Source organism: Aquarana catesbeiana, linkage group LG12, assembly GCF_042186555.1.
Source record: "Aquarana catesbeiana isolate 2022-GZ linkage group LG12, ASM4218655v1, whole genome shotgun sequence".
NCBI lineage: Eukaryota > Metazoa > Chordata > Amphibia > Anura > Ranidae > Aquarana > Aquarana catesbeiana.
In genome coordinates, this window is record NC_133335.1 from 212,916,281 (window position 1) to 212,933,005 (window position 16,725).

The following is a 16,725-nucleotide window of genomic DNA, read 5'->3' on the forward strand; positions in this document are numbered from 1 at the left end:
GAAGTCATTGATTGTGGATGGTCTTAACTTGCACTTAACAACTTGAACTATTAAATGCTGTAAACATCATTTACAAAAGTCATATCTAGTTTGGAACTTTATGCCTTATAATTTCATCGCCAGGTTTGCACCATGGATTATGCCTTGGTTATCTATACACAAAGAACACAAGGGATTGGCCAGCTCCTTGAATGAGGCTTCGCTGTACTGCATGATATACCATTAGGTTTTGCTGCTTTAGAGAAGAAGTCCATAAAGGACCTATAGACAAACCAAATGTGTATACAAATTTCATTACAGAATTTACCTATATTTTCATCCATTTGGCATGTCACCTTTTGGACATTAGTCTTTTGTGTGGCTGAGCAAATTCTAGTTTTTATATTTGTAAGTCTATTAGGGAAATATATGCACATATTTGTTTTTGTTTTTTTAAGTACAATATCTATATATTTTACAATTCTGTGATTTTTAATGATTGTGGTCACAAATCCACGAAGAACTGTTGCTTGTGGAGTAAAACCTTTCTATTTTTTGGTCCTATTTATATTTTGGTACTTGGATTAAAAAGTTTAAAAGCCCCTGCTTTGATGCCACATTATTTTTTTATGCATCCTGATTTCACTTTTGGTGCTTGGTGAAAGGTGACATGGACTGTTTTTATTTTTGATGGTAATTGCTGATATTTTAGATCCAAATTCTGATATTTTAGACACAGCACAAAGGGTTTTTCTGAACAGTGCTCTAAAGTAATTTTTTTATTAATGACTTGTTTCTTGGATTAGCACCAGTATAAGACCAGTCCCCTTATCAGATTTTATATCTTGATATATCTAGCATTTTAAGATTATGTTTTATATAAACTTTTTATACCACATATGGGCTTGCGAGCTAGCAAAACATGTTCTTTGCAGTTTAGATAGCAAATGCTTAACCTGTGCTGTCCTAAACAATTTTTTAAACCTGAATCCCAGCCAAACATGTTAAAATGCATCTAAACACTAAAGCAAAATTGTTAAATATATTGCAGCAACAGTCCCTAGGTGTGATAGATGAAACACACATAAATGAATTGCCCCTAATGTTTCATGGTTTGAAACATATTCTTGTGAAACATCCCTGGCACGTTGTAAAACCAGGTTGGTGGCCTCAATTTTCTGTTTTATGCTTTATATCATCAATACAACTTGGTTACCTACCCAGTAGAGCTGCATGATTAATATTTAAGAATCAAGATCATAATTCTTTCCCCCTCTCGATCTTAACAAAGCATTTTCACGATTCTATGCAGAGTTCTCTACTCAAGCAGACAGCTGTCAAAAAAAAAAAAAAAACAGGCAGTCTGCCAAGTTTCACAACATTCCTCAGCTACTGAGCTAACTATAAACATTGCAACACTTTGTCCTTTTAGATCAATGAACTTTGGTCTGTGAATGAGGGAAGTTTACCAATTAAAGACTAAACCTTTTTCTGACACTTGTTGGTTTCAAGATAAAATCATAATTTTTTACTAGAAAATTACTTAGAACCCCCAAACATTATATATATATATATATATATATATATATATATATATATATATATATATATATATATATATATATATATATATATATATATATATATATATATAAATATAATTTTATTTTTTTTTTTTTTTTAACAGAGACCCTAGAGAATAAAATGGTGGCTGTTGCAATACTTTGTCGCACTGTATTTGCGCAGCGGTCTTTCAAATGCAATTTTTTAGATAAAATACATTTTAATAAAAAAAAAAAAAAAAACGTTAAGTTAGCCCAATTTTCTTTGTATAATGTGAAAGATGATTTTACACCGCAAGAATCGTAAGAGAATCGCGATCTTTATTCTAAGTAAAAAAAATTGTAATTCTCATTTTTCCTAGAATCGTGCAGCTCTACTACCCAGCAGCCCTGTATGCAGCAGTTTGTGATGTACTTTGTAGCTTTTTAAGAGTAGAAGAGAATGAAGCCATAGGTGTGACTTGTCACAGCTCAAATCTCATCCCCGTCTTTGAAAACAATTAATGGGATTCATCTAACTTGAAAAGATTCATGTTGATGAGCTATCAATCCCTCCATCCTCATCAGCCAGAAGATCTCGACCCACACTGGAACAACCAGAACAATGGTGGTGTACCAATGCCTAGGGATCAGTGTTGCCAACCTACCAGATTGAAATTTAATGACACAACACCCAAAATTGACTGGCACAGCCAAGTTTTTACTGGTGTTTCCAAAAGTTATAAGATTACAGTTTTAAGTGCAAATTTCATTATTTAGTCTACAAATACAATATGCAATTAGCAATGTGATTTAATGTAGTTATTAAGACAAAATAAAACATACAGTCACACACACATGAAATTGACTCTCACAGTGACACTGACAGCAGTGTGCAGCAGCATGGACAGTCTCTCTCCACACCAGGTGGTCCCTTCAGTCCATTCTAGTCAAAACAGCACTGACAGTCCCACTCTCAGCTTGCCTTTCTCCCATCCCGCAGATCCGCATACAAGGCTCCAGCCACTCAGCTCGGCTCCCTTGCACCATGACAATACATGAAATGCTCAGGAACCAGCTCCGCCAGACCTGCCCCCGCTGGCACCGTCCGAACACACTGTAGCAGACACTCAGATGGTCTTGGTTGGCTCAGAGCAACAGCTAAATTTTTTACTGCCAACCTTTTCCTGTCACTGGTATTTACTGGCGGTAGAAAAGTGCCCCTTTTTTATTGGCTGTCAGTAAAAATACTTACGGTTGGTAAAACTTCTAGGGATAGGGGCTTTGGCCACAGAGATAAAAACATCGAAATAAGGATTTCTTTGAATGGGATATTGAACCTTGATGTGTTGAAAGAATAACGAGGTTAGGGGTAAACAATAGGGAAGTCACCCCCTGTGTGGATCTGGGCAGTTTTTTCTTTTCCATAAGGTTTTTAGGAGGGGCAGCTCTCCCAAATATAAGAAAGAGTACCGAGATCATTATGACAGCATCAGCAGAGATTGGATTTGTGTGGGTATATGTATGTAGTTAATAATTATAGAAAAACACTTGTGCGCTACTATGTGTTCAATTCCCCTTCCTCTCACAAAGAACAGTTGCAACCATTATTGAGTGACCCCCCCACTGCAAAATGTATGATAAATTAGATGTAAATGGTGCGTTTATCCCACAATTTATGTGATGAGTATCAAAACACCAACAATGTATATAAAATGAATATTAATAATGTCCACGGTGTATATTGCACCTAGCTTATTCAAAACATATAATGTCCACATTCAGTGAAAAGAAAAGTATATAAAAATTGGTGATCCGACAATGAGTGAAAATGCTTTTTCCACAGACACCTCTTTTCTTAGTAGTAATTGTGCCAAAATGATCCTCAGAAAACTGAATGAATAACCACCACCACCCACCAATGTGTGAATTGGCCGCTTACCTTAAAATATGCCCATACAGCCCCCAAACGCCTTTGATCTAGGTAGGATCTTCAAACACTCTATGATTCCACCTGCTTTGATCCATCTCGCCGGAGATCCCCTTGCTGGGACAAGCTGAATTCCATCCTCACAATTTCAATGTGTGCTCAAATATCTAAACAGAAGCTCATAGCGTAATATTGGTAAGGATACCGCTTTTTATTAAAATATCAATTTTTGCGCTCACATTAAGCACATCTTTAAAATCAGCATAGAAACAGGGTAAAAGACTCAGTTGATTGCCTTCTCACTGTCTTCTGGGAATCTGAGACACCAGAAGTGACGTCACTGGCCCCACACTATGTACGTAGTGTAGTCTATCAGGAGATTGATACCAGGGGGTCAGTAATTTCAGTAATTTAAGATTGCTTTTCATGTACAGTGTATGTGTAAGGCAAAAGCACTTGGTCATGTCATCTTCCATAAATATGATTTCTTTTTTTTTTTAATTGACTCCTTAAGAAAAATAAAAATGCTTGTAATGCACCCAATTGACACATCTGTCAAAGAAAGTGAGTGGACAGCATAGATGTTGATGGCCAGGAAGGGATCTAATAAGATGTGAAAGCTGTAGTTATTAAAGCCAGACGCCCCTCGGGTGGACAGTCTGGGTAAAACAGCTGAGTAAGTGTGCACTGGGGGTCATCATTTAGACATCGGATTAGTTAAGTCAGTTCAGATGCTTGCCAGCCAGGCGAGAATAGTCAGCAGAACACTATATCCTGTTCTATTAAAACCCATTGCCTAAGGTTGACAAAGGCAGATGTAGGATAAGTGCATGGCTTTGTTATAGAGTTCAATGTTCGGTAGAGTGGCCCCACTATGTTCTTACCTTTTTTGAGAAATTAAGTCAAAACCTGACTAACTCTAAACCTACTCTCAGCCACATGCTAAGCCTAATCTATCTAGCCCCATTAGATGCTGGTCCGGTCTCAGCGTCAGCTGTCAGCGGCGGCTTCTCTGTGTGGGAGTGTGCAGGAGAGGCAGCCGACAATGGAAGCCCCATAGTAACTCTATTGCCCTATACACACGATCGGACATTGATCGGACATTCCGATAACAAAATCCATGGATTTTTTCTGACGGACGGATGTTGGCTCAAACTTGTCTTGCATACACACGGTCGCACAAAGTTGTCGGAAAATCTGATCGTTCTGAACGCGGTGACGTAAAACACGCACGTCGGGACTATAAATGGGGCAGTAGCCAATAGCTTTCATCTCTTTATTTATTCTGAGCATGCATGGCACTTTGTGCGTCGGAATTGTCCACACACGGTCTGAATTTACGCAAACGGATTTTGTTGTCGGAAAATTTTATAGCCTGCTCTCAAACTTTGTGTGTCGGAAATTCCGATGGAAAAAGTCCGATGGAGCCCACACACGGTCGGAATGTCCGACAACAAAATCTGATCGCGCATATTCCGTCGGAAAGTTCGACCGTGTGTACAGGGCATAAGGGTGACACCATTTGCAAGGCATTTCACAGCCGTTGACGGTTTTCTCCTGTTCACGGAGAGTGCCACTGGAGACCGAAGCAATGTGGCTGCAGAACAGGTGTGTGTATAGCGATTTTTGCTTTACAGGGCTAGATAGATGAGGCTTAGAATGTGGCTGAGAGTAGGTTTCAAGTTAGTTACGTTATTACTTTACTTCCACTTACATTTATTTTGGCCATGTACATAATTGAACGCTCAAGCGCTAAATGTGCCTAGCGTTTAAGTGCATTTAGACATGTTTGCACAAGTTTAGTCACCAAACGTTTTTTAGGGGCAAAATGCTTCTCTCCTGAGTGCACTGGCTTTGGATTTTCTTTTTTTGCCTCTAAACACCCTTGCCATTAAATGCCTATCTTTGAATGGACACATAGGCTAACATGGAGGGACGTTTAGTGGCAGTAAAAAAAAAAAGTGGAATGCCCTTAGGCCTCATTCACACTGGATGTTTTTACAGCAGCTGTTTTTGGTTTCAGACGTTTTTTTTTTTCTACAGTCAATAAACTCCCCTTCATGTTATCTAATGTGTCCATGCACACATAGGCTGTTATCAAAAGTTTTCGGCTGGGGGTGTTTTTTGGCTTTAAAAAAAAAACAAAACTAGTGGGTTCTGAGAGAAGTTTTTTAGCTGTTTTCAGCTGTAAAAACACTCTAACTTCAAAAAACGCAGCTAAATGCTCAAAAATGTGGCTCCCCAGCGTTTTTGGACGTTTTTGATCCATTGAAAAAAGATTTAAAAAACACTAACACGGAAAAACGCTAAAAAACAATATTGCAAAATTGTTGAAAAACTCACTGCAAAGCTACTGCCGGTTTTAGAACATTATTTTAGCATCCAGTGTGCATGAGTCCTTAAAGTAATTGTAAAGTCTCATTTAAAAAAATAAAATAAAAATAACAAACATGTTATGATTACCTGCTCTGTGCAGTTGGTTTTGTACAGGGCAGCCTGGATTCTCCTCTTCTCAAGTCCCTCTTCGCAGCTCCTGGCCCCTTAATCCTGTGGAGTGCCCCCCACAGCAAGCAGCTTACTATGGGGCACCCGAGCTGAGGTGCAGCTCCTTGTGTCCATTCAGACATGGAGCTGCCATTTGGCCCCTCCCCCTCTCCTGATTGGCTAACTGACTTTGACAGCCGCGGGAGCCAATGGTGCCGCTGCTGTGTCTCAGAGAATCACGAAGGAGAGTCCGGGACAGCCAATGGACTCTTGGACATCCCTGCCTTTAAAGCTCATGTAAAAGCTGCGTTTTTGATGCCTAGTGTGCATTAAACCTAAATGTTAAGAGATTTCAGGAACATTTTAGTCTGAAAATTTGTTACAATCTTTCTTTTATGTCAGATCACACAAAGAATGTCTAGGAAGCCACTGATCTAATCAAAATCATTACATTGCATACAGACATTACAACATATGGATGTGTTCTAAGTGGGTGTCTCTCCAATGCTTATTGGCTGCTGGAAGATGGGCCATGTCCCTCCCCTGTGCGGCCTCATCCATGGCAGTGCACATGTGCTGCAATAAGAGGTGCAGGTGCATTTTGGGATCGGGTCCGGTGACGTCACCTGCCAACCGCACTGGGTGCGGCGGGGTGTTCTGGATTGGAGCATGCATAAGGGTAGCTGTCTTTCATGGAGGCACTGATGCTGTGGGTGGTGATGGACTAGCATGTGGATTATGATTCTTAACCTCCCTGGCGGTATGATTATTTCGGATTTTAGGTGCTGAAAGCGGTACAATTATTTTGCATGGAAATTTGGCGTTTTATATTGTAGGCCTGTAATCCTTAACAATAACACACTTAAATCTGTCCAAACAAGAGTCTAGTAGACATCCCGGCTATGATGAAGTTTGAAACACAAAAACATAAATTATAATATAATAAATAAATATAAATAATTAGAAAATAATAATAATATAATAATAAAATAAATTTCCCCACGATTCACTATCGCTCAATTCTGCAAATGTTCTAATTTACTATCGCTGTTTTCTAGCTGGTCTAAAGCCACTTTTGACATAAAGGGACACTTTTTGGTTGCTATGGACAATCTCAAGTTTCCAGGCAGAAAGAACAGTATATATAACATAAAACTGCATGCAGGGCATGGGCCAAAGCACTAGGGACAAAAGGGATGTGAAATAATTTCATACAGTACTGTAATCTGTAAGATTACAGTACTGTATGTGTTATGGTTTGTACATTTTTTTGAATTTGCCGCCAGGCTCCGCCCCCGTGCATTGCGACGCTCGCAGGGAACGGAGCCTGGCACGGAGAGGCTTCGGAGGAGACAGAGCCCGCAGACACAGCAGGGGACATCGCAGGATCCCGGGGGCAAGGTAAGTAAAGCCGCACCAGGATCCTGCAATGCAATCCCGAGTGTGGCTCGGGGTTACCGATAATGGTGCTGAAATTTAACCCCGAGCCACACTCGGGAATACCGTCAGGGAGGCTACGCATTACCAATGAGTCAAAGTATACAGGGAGGAGGTTAGAATGGACTTTGATGGTACCGTATGAAAACTGAAAATGACAGTCTTAAATAAAATTAATAATTTTATTACAAACATAAATTTAATTAAATACAAAATATTGTTTAAAAGCAGCATGGATAATCAACCAACATAGCTCTATTGTCACACAAGTGTGACAATAATGTCATCTGTGTATTGATTGCTTTACATGTTTCGCGGATGAAGTTTTACCGCTTCTTCAGGAGCTTTATTGTACACATACACGAGGTAATATATAGTGATTATCAATTTGTGACTATAAATCAAAGAAAAGAAAAAACATACATTAATCAAAATACATATTAAGTCGGATAAAAAAAATATCAGACATTGAATATAGAATACAGGTATATTTTATCTGCTGTGGAAACCCCTTGAGATAGATCATCTCACCGGAGATGCAACCATGCAAGCGGCCCAAGGGAGAGTGGCCCATCCCGGAGGGCATGGGAGCCCCACACACAGAAAAGACACCGATTGAGAGTCTAATCAGAAAATGGAATTGATTTTAAAAAATTGGATCAACCACAGTAATTGATAAACTAAATGGTAAATAAGGGTACTTCAACATACCAAAAATATTGGCTAAATCCGAAAAAATTGACTAAGGACTGTAGTTTGGTGGGTCTCTATGAGATGATGAATTGCTGGTCTTCGGACAGGCTGGTGTTGAATGGTTACTGTTGAACTGGCGGATATTTGGCCTGTGTGTACCAGGCTTAAGGCAGACAGCAGATTCAACCTAAAACCTAAATTCCAAAAAAGTTGGGACGCTGTGTACAATTAACATGGCAACCTAATGCAATGATTTGCAAATCTCATAAAACCCATATTTTAATTACAATAAAAAACAGAAAACATATCAAATGTTTAAATTGAGAAAATGTACCATTTCAAGATTTTTTTTTTAGCTTTGTTTCTTTTTAGAATCTATAATGTTTTGTAAAGTGCTTTCAGTCCCTGGAGAGAAAAGCACTATAATAATACTATTGTTGTCATTATTATTTAGATCATAAAGAGGGTCAGAGAAGTTTTGTTTCCCTCTTTTCCAGAATCTGGCTTGGTCCTAACCTCTCCAGCATGCCCCTAGTCGTTACTTCACATGATCATGGTCTGAATGTCAGCTGTCTCTTAGCAAGACTGTCTTGGGGACACAAACTCCTGGGTTCTCCTGCAGCAAAGTTGAACTATCTGTACTTTAAAACTGGTGCTCCCATTGTAGGAGGTTTTTTTTTTTAGTGATGCGAAGGACCCACAACTGGCTGTAATAATAAGGGAACACATTTTCCCTTGGCCTTCTTGGCAAGCCATTGCATTATGTTCCTTGCAAATGCTTATGTTTGTACCTGCTTTTCTAAGTTGCTCTGGAGAGCAAGGAAATATAATTCTCTTCCAGATTTACTAACTAAACATATATCCTTTCATGTTTTAATTTTGTTCTTTCAAGGTCCAAGTAAACAGCATTTCAGATTTGTCATCAACAAAAGCCAATATAATCTACGTCAGCTGTTTTCTGGTTTTGATTTTGCTTTGACCATCTCCAAGCACTCCAGTGGCTTATATCACACCCCGGGACTTTTTTGATTATGTTGTACGAAATGTAGACTCATGTACAAAGAAATTCCATCAGTCATTTCCAGAGTTCCTTTTTTCAGACATTCCATCTCTTGTTTTTCACATCTTTGACCACGTTGGTAAGAAGGAAATGGCCTCTTTGTTGTCCTGCTCAAATTCCACACCATACATTCCATCACCTCTGCGACGTTTTACCCTCGCTTACAGTGAAACTTTTTCATTTATTTTCCTTATTACTATTTTGATGACTGAAAAACTAAAGTTACCATGTATGAGTCACATGAGTCAAATAATTCTGATGCTGCTGTTAATCAGTCTGACTGTAGAAACCATTTGATCATATTAGGTGTGCACAGCACATTATTGGGTAGAAAAACTTTAAAATGAAACTTCACTCTCTCAATAAACATGGATTATTTTTAATCCTCATGCTGCTAGCATTAGACAATAGATAAAAAGGTATATCATATTTACTTGTTTTAAGCTTTTTTTATTATTTTTTTTTAAATTGCTTCAGTTACTTCTTGGTTTCTTGCCTAAGCAAATTATGTCATACATCCCAGGAGTCTTCAGGAGAGGAGGAGGGGTTTTCTCAGCTAAGCACACTCTCCTGCATGCATGCTTGAGCTTAGGGCAGATGGATTCCAGGAAGTAAATTCTACATGAATGATGAATCATTTGCCAATGAAATGCTAGGACAGTGTTTTTCAAAGTGATTCCTCAACACAATAAAGCATAGAGACATACATGGATGGATGAGTTTACTTTGTATATTAAAAATGAATTAAATAGTGTTTTTGGTTTGTGATTCACAGATGCAGTGAAGATCCGCTTTAAGTGATTTTTTTTGATGATTACTAGTTAAGTAAAAAAAAAAAAAAGTTACTAAAGAGGAGCAGTTCCCAAAAGGCGCTGTTCCGCTTGTTTAAAGAATGATTGCCTATGTGTACTGTCATTCTCACTGGAACATTCTGAACCCAATACCTTATAAATAATGAATGTAAAAGAGCATTTCATTCTCTACTGTAGGTAAAATTGAGCCTATATGATCAGTATTTTTGTAGCTCAATCCAGGCATACTGTAATTGTATGTACTAGGGTCAACAAATTACTTTTTTTTTCTAGTTCCAGACTATACCAGGACTCTTCCTGTCCCATTGATACTTTTCCTTGGCCACTCCACACTCTTCCATGTTCTCCTTTCACTTCTCCATTGTTTTGGCTGTCTGGCTCATCCTGGCACTGCATAGTTTCTACTGCCCCATAATAGGATGTTACAGGCCAAAAACACGGGAAAATTACTTCCGAAAGGTACAGACCTACAGTACATATATTGGAAACCTAGCAGCACAGCAACTGCCTGCTGCAGTATACTTTAACCACTTGCTTACTGGGCACTTAAACCCCCCTCCTGCCCAGACCAATTTTTAGCTTTCAGCGCTGTCGCACTTTGAATGACAATTGCGCGGTCATACAACACTGTACCCAAATGAAATTTTTATCATTTTTTTTCCCACAAATAGAGCTTTCTTTTGGTGGTATTTAATCACAGCTGGGATTTTTATTTTTTGCTAAACAAAGAAAAAAAGGTGGAAAATTTTGAAAAAAAAAAAAAATCGTGTTTCATAGTTTGTTATAAAATTTTGCAAACAGGTAATTTTTCTCCTTCATTGATATGCGCTGATGAGGCGGCACTGGTGGGCACTGATAGGCTGCACTGATGGGCACGGATAGGCACAGTTAAGGCGGCACTGATAGGCACAGTTAAGGCGGCACTGATAGGCACAGTTAAGGCGGCACTGATGGGGACAGATAAGGCGGTACTGATGGGCACAGATAAGGCGGCACTGATGGGCGCTGATGGGTGGCACGGATGGGTGGCACGGATAGGTGGCACTGATAGGTACCACTGATGGGTGGCACTGATGGGAGGCACTGATGAGTGGCACTGATGGGCAGTGATGGGTGGCACTGATGGGCACTTATGGGCACTGGTAGGTGGCACTGATAGGTGGCACTGTGCAGCACTGTTGTGGCACTGATGTGGGCGCTGATGGGTGGCACTATAGGCACTGATGGGTGGCACTGTGGGCACTGATGGGTGACGCTGGTGGGCACTGGTAGGCGGCGCTGCTGCCTATTGCTGTGTCACTGGCAGGGGGCACAGATGATCGCCGTGATCGGGACTGATGTCCATCTCACGGCCGCCGGTGATCGCCTTTTTGTTTTCCTCACACTGTCAGCGCGAGGAGAGAAAATAGCCGATTACCGGCTCTGTTTACATCACATGATCAGCTGTCATTGGCTGACAGCTGATCATGTGGTAAGGGGTCGGGACAGACCCCTTACTCTGATCTGCGATCAGGCGAGTCTCATAGACTGGCTGATCACCAAGCGCGCCGCGCGCTACCTGCATGGGGCGCGCAGGTCGCTCGTGCACGGGACAACGTCAATAGACGTTGTCCCGGCAATGTAGGTCCGCGCTGTTGCCGTCATTTGGCAATAGCGCGGATCTGAAGAGGTTAAAATGTGTTTTTTTTCCTCAGTTTCTAAAACATGATAAATTACAGTAATCACATAGCTGCAAACAATTGAAAATCCTTTAGATGCAGACAATTGGAAATCCCATTAACATTTTATTACTTCTCAAGGCGGACATCCACCCCTGGTTCCTCAATATCCTTCAAACCATACTGAATCGGGTCCCCCATCTTTTCTCCCTCTCACTACTCTACAACATTTTTGCCAAGCCTAAAGTTGAGGGAGGTGAAGGCATGCCTCATCTTGACCATTACCATACCATAGCAATAATGTGTAGAATCTTAAACTGGCTACACATCAACTTTTCTTGTACAATTTCCTTTAGATTTAACTTCAACTATGTAGTGCAAGGGCCTGCCTGATTGCATACAAATTGAAATTGTTATATGGTTTTGTGCAAGAAAATTGTATGATGTATGGCCAGCCTTAAACAATAGGTTGGACTAAAATGGGACATAACAAAATTACCGTTTTTTTTTCACTTGGACCCAGCCGCCCTCCTCTATCAACACTACCATCCCTGGTAACCTCACTACTGCATATTTGGGATTCCACAACCAGAAAATATAACATCTACTCCTATCCCAACCCTATGATCTAGATCAGGAGTCTCAAAGCTAATGCCCTCCAGTTGTTCATGAACTACAATTCCCATCATGCTTGGTCATGTCTGTTTTACGATGCCTCATAGGATGTGTAGTTCCGCAACAGCTGGAGGGCCGTAGTTTGGAGATCCCTGATCTAGATCATGGGAAACCCAGAGTTCCCACTGGGGATGAATTGCAAATGCTTTCTACAATGGCAGGACTTAAAACCCTCTCCCGCTTCAACAAGCAATTGGCCCTAAAGGAATTAAAACCATGAGAGAGATTGCAACCCCTTCCCCACCATGCCACAGACTTTGGCTTCACTATTTTCAACTTTGACACTTCTAAGAAAAGTACAAATGCACAAAATGAAAGGACATCTTCACAGGGACCTGTTCCCGTTTGAGGACTTATGCCTTTCTTACACAGGGTGCCCCCATACCATTTTGAAACTATACGGCATCTTCCTATCCAACACTTTTCCCAACCACCCCGAGACTGTGGAGCAGGAACTGGGACCAGATAAAGATAGAGCTTTTCTATTTGCCTTCAAACTAACAAGCTTGAGAGAAATGTTTGCAGAATTCTGACTAGACTAGAATTCTGACTAGATGGTACAGAAGCTCAGTTATGTTACATAAGATTATTCAGTCGATTTCAGACCAATGTTGGAGATGCAGAGAGCCAGGTGGTGTACATCTCTACTTGTGGTGGACATGCCCCAGGATCAGACTGTTGTGGAAATCTATAGTTCAGTTAAGCCATCTAATTATGGGTAGAATGTGGCCGGAAACGCCAGAAGTAGCTCTCCTGTCCATGATACCAGGGCCCATCAAAAAAATAAAGAAGGGCCTGTTTCACTTTCTTGTTCTAGTGGGCCGGGTCTTAATCCCTAGACATTGGAAGTCTACCACTGTCCCTACAATCAGGGAATCTCATAAAAGTGAGTACACCCCTAATATTTCTGTAAACATTTTATTATATCTTTTCATGTAACAACACTAAAGAAATTACACTTTGCTAGAATGTAAAGTAGTGAGTGTACAGCTTGTATAACAGTGTAAGTTTGATGTCCCCTCAAAATAACTCAACACACAGCCATTAATGTCTAAACCGCTGGCAACAAAAGTGAGTACACCCCTAGGTGAAAATGTCTAAATTGGGCCCAATTAGCCATTTTCTCTCCCCGGTGTCATGTGACTCGTTAGTGTTACAAGGTCTCAGGTGTGAATGGGGAGCTGGTGTTTTAAATTTGGTGTTATCACTCTCACTCTCTCATACTGGTCACTGGAAGTTCAACATGGCACCTCATGGCAAAGAACTCTCTGTGGATCTGAAAAAAACAATTGTTGCTCTACATAAGGATGGCCTAGGCTATAAGAAGATTGCCAAGACCCTGAAACTGAGCTGCAGCACAGTGTCCAAGACCATACAGCGGTTTAATAGGACAGGTTCCACTCAGAACAGGCCTTGCCATGGTCAACCAAAGAAGTTAAGTGCACTTACTCCGCATCATATCCAGAGGTTGTCTTTGGGAAATAGACATATGAGTGCTGCCAGCATTGCTGCAGAGGTTGTAGGGGTTGGGGGGTCAGCCTTTCAGTGCTCAGACCATATGCTGCACACTGCATCAAATTGGTCTGCATGGCTGTCATCCCAGATGATGCACAAGAAAGCCTGCAAACAGTTTGCTGAAGACAAGCAGACTAAGGACATGGATTACTGGAACCATGTCCTGTGGTCGGATGAGAACAAGATAAACGTATTTGGTTCAGATGGTGTCAAGCGTGTGTGGTGGCAACCAGGTGAAGAGTACAAAGACAAGTGTGTCAAGCATGGTGATGAGAGTGTCTTGGTCTGGGGCTGCATCACTGGGCAGCTACAGTTCATTGAGGGAACCATGAATGCCAACATGTACTGTGACATACTGAAGCAGAGCATGATCCCCTCCCTTTGGAGACTGGGACGCAGGGCAGTATTCCAACAACAGTATTCCAAGACAACCACTGCCTTGCTAATGAAGCTGAGGGTAAAGCTGATGGATTGACCAAGCATGTCTCCAGACCTAAACCCTATTAAGCATCTGTGGGGCATTCTCAAACGGAAGGTGGAGGAGTGCAAGGTCTCCAACATCCACTTGCTCTGTGATGTCATCCTGTGAACTCCATGCCCCCAAGAGGGTTAAGGCAGTGCTGGAAAATAATGGTGGCCACACAAAATATTGACACTTTGGGCCCAATTGGGACATTTGCACTTAGGGGTGTATTCAATTTTGTTGCAAGCGGTTTAGACTTGTGTGTTGAATTATTGTGAGGGTACAGCAAATTTACACTGTTATACAAGCTGTACACTTACTATTTTACATTGTAGCAAAGTGTAATTTCTTCAGTGTTGTCACATGAAAAGATATAATAAAATATTTACAAAATTTGAGGGGTCTACTCACTTTTGTGAGATACTGTATGCTCCTAAGAATTAAACTTCGATACATCATCCTGTCCGCAGTTTAAAAGGACTTTGTATTCTAAATTCCTAAAGATTTACATTCATATTGTGGGATAGAATGTAGTATTATCAGCCCATAAAACACATCCCTACCTTTAATGTTCCTCTGATTCTTGTTATTCTATATCTGATCTTTCAGTTGCACCACCCATGCCTGATCAAGTGTGATCTTCAAAGACAGCAGAATGCTTGTTCTGGAGCAGTCAAGCCTCAGTCCTTCCATTGGCTCTACACTCTATCATAAACTTTATAGGAAAGAGTTTTGGCAGTCAGTATGGACAATTTCACAGCCAAAAGTAATTTGTGTAGCTGAACCATAAAACTCTCCTTCGAAGCATCTTGTTTCAATCATTTAGCAGCCAAGCATTGATCTCTGTTTGAATTTGGAAATAGATGTCAATAACTGCTGACTTATACTGTGGTGATTATAAACAAAATTTCTAGGCATTTTTAGAAATAGATGTGTTTTTAGCAACCAGTATTCCCAGTATGTGCAAAATGTGATATATTAAATTTGCCACAGGCTTAGACAGTGTGCCCAATTCCAGTGTTGCAAAGTTTGTATTGTGGTGTTTGTGATTGATTGCATTGATTTTTGAAATGTTGGAAAATCTCTAGTATCATGGCAGGTTCATTTCCTTTTCTTCTTCAAAAATGAACGGTCCTTCTTTCACTGTGACCATGCTGGAGTCCAGGGGTGCTTGAGTTGAACCTAGATGTTCAAAATCTGCTTTGTGTTAGGCAGATTTCTGATTGTTCATTGATGGTGGGCTCTGCCAGTCTGTGGGCAGTGGAACATAGTCCATAATAAAATTAACTTTTAAATGCTTAAAAGTTATTTCACAATATTTTTCATTGAATAAAGACAAACTCACAAAACAGTGAACAGACGCCAAGGCCAGTGGCGGAAAGTGATTTGAGAATGATAACATATATACCACAAACTAATAGGCGTCTAATTTAAAAGACAAAAGGTAACCAGGTGAGGATGCCTCGGCACCTTTACGGTCTTTTAGAATAATAACGAACCATGTAGATCTCAATGCTCAAAGCCTACAATTTTAGAAATCATCATGTAACAAATACCATAAGTCTGAGAGCCCTCTCAAGAACCAGAAAAATAAAGAAAAAATATATATAAGAGAAGGGGGGGGAGCTATTACATAAGCCTCCTGATGTGCAAGAGGGCTGTACTCCCACCCAAAGGCCAGAAAGCTATACCTTCAAAAAGGGGAGAAAATTTGGACCTAAAAAATGTGGCCAGAGAGCAGTTAACACACTGGCATCTGGCAGTAAATAACCAAAAATAAGAAAAGAGAAACAGAAAAAAGAAAGGAACAAGAGGGATAAGAGTAGAAAACTAAGGAAGGAGGAGTCATGAAGAAGAAAGTAAGAGGAGTCATGAAGAAGAAAGTAAGAGGAGTCATGAAGAAGAAAGTAAGCCCCGCCCCAGGGAATCCAAGGCTGTCACTGATGGGCTCAGCAGAATGTCCTGTAGGTCCAAAAAGTGGGAAGGCGGATTTGTCGCTGGAAACTGGTCCAATTAATTAAAGGTTCATCCGTCTATTTTCAGATTGCATGCCTACATTTTTATTGTTTTAAGGATTACAAATAAACTCAGGCAATACTTTTTTCAGTTTTGGAAAGTGTGGGGAAGGGCTTGAACCTTCTGTCATTAGTTTTTGCAGTTTATCCCCTCGTTTCCTATTATGATCACACCCATGACATTGCTATGAGTTGAAGGTCACCTGTACCTTTTCTTTGGTGCTTTCTGGAATTAAAAAATAAAGGATGTAAGAATACATTTATCCAATTTGTATGTCTGTTCTCATTTTAAAGTCTGTACTTAGATTAGTCATCTTATTGTCATTGCTGCTAAAGACATGCCACACATTGCTACTGTTTAAGTATTGCTTTTTGAGAATCACTTTCTAATGAAAATAAAATCAGTAGTAAAAATTCCTTTCTGGAAAACATGCTAAGCATAATTAGCAGTCACGACATTTTT

The 16,725-nt window shown here is 40.2% G+C and overlaps 1 protein-coding gene across 1 annotated transcript in view; it reads left to right on the top strand.

Moving 5' to 3' along the window:
- The window catches only part of ANKFN1 (ankyrin repeat and fibronectin type III domain containing 1), a 602,151-nt gene that overhangs the window by 213,017 nt on the left and 372,409 nt on the right, over positions 1 to 16,725 (top strand). The gene's annotated exons all lie outside the window — the stretch shown is intronic.